The sequence below is a fragment of the Bos mutus genome, chromosome 6 (genome assembly GCF_027580195.1).
Source record: "Bos mutus isolate GX-2022 chromosome 6, NWIPB_WYAK_1.1, whole genome shotgun sequence".
In the NCBI taxonomy this organism is placed as follows: domain Eukaryota; kingdom Metazoa; phylum Chordata; class Mammalia; order Artiodactyla; family Bovidae; genus Bos; species Bos mutus.
In genome coordinates this window covers 87,092,491-87,093,706 of record NC_091622.1, presented here as the reverse complement: position 1 = coordinate 87,093,706, position 1,216 = coordinate 87,092,491, and positions in this window count along the sequence as shown.

The following is a 1,216-nucleotide window of genomic DNA, read 5'->3' as shown; positions in this document are numbered from 1 at the left end:
ATCCAAGTTGACATTGTTGATATACTTACCACAAGACATGTGATCTGCAATACTTTACATAATCTAGAAAGATGAATAAACTATTATAAATATTTTGAGTGAAAGCAAATTAAAGGAGTTGCTATACTCATATATAGAAAATTGAGATTTTCTTATTGACACCCTCCTGTTTATTGTCAGGGAGATAAGAGTTACTTAAAAATAAATCAAGAGAAATTGTGACAAGATATTATTCCAATCCACAGTATTTTCTAATTTCTCTAATTTAGACATGTTATTGGGGCTTTCCTGATGGCTCAGCAGTAAAGAATCTGCCTGCAATGCAGGAGATACAGGAGATGTGGGTTCAGTCTCTGAGTGAGGAAGATCCCCTAGAGGAGGAAATGGCAACCCACTCCAGTATTCTTGCCTGGAAAATCCCATGGACAGAGGAGCCTGGAGGGCTACAGTCCGTGGGGTCACAAAGAGTCAGACAAGACTGAGCACGCACGCACACAGATGTGTACTATGGTCAAGAGGAACATAATATAAATTGATAGAGTGTAATAGAAGTGGGTGAATTTAAATGTACCTCTCTCAGTCTGACAGATTAAGTAGGAACAATATAATCCAGAGGATCTAAATGCTATATATATACTGGCATCCTTCTACTGGGTTTTGAACACCATTATGCCTTCTGTTGGACAATGACCTCTAGACTTCCAGGAACTGAATCTTTTATGCTGTGATCTCAAGACTGAGAACAGTGCCTGCTCCAACTTTGCTAAAATTTCCCCTGAATAGCTGGTATTCACTATTAGATAGAAAATTCCTTGTGATCTGTGATAACATTTCTCTACCCTTATTGTGCCGTTTCACACATGAACACTACTACTATATACAGGGGGAAAGCTTAGTAGATATTCGTGATGACAGACTTATGAAATGTTTACCACCAAATACTTGAAGATCAGAGTATAACTCTTTGATTTTCTTGATATTAATTTTCCTCCAAAAACATTAATTCTAGAGCAGATATAAAAATGACTATGGCCACAGGCACAGATTAGAAATTAAAATAAGCTCAAAAGACAATAAACCCTAAGAAAGTTGTAAGAAAAGAGATAAGCTAAAATGACTGTTTGATCCAGAATGAACATTGCAATTTTTTATTATTTCTCCCTGCCTTCTGCATCTTCATTACCCTACAGTCTCCATGGTATTAAGCTTAAGATAA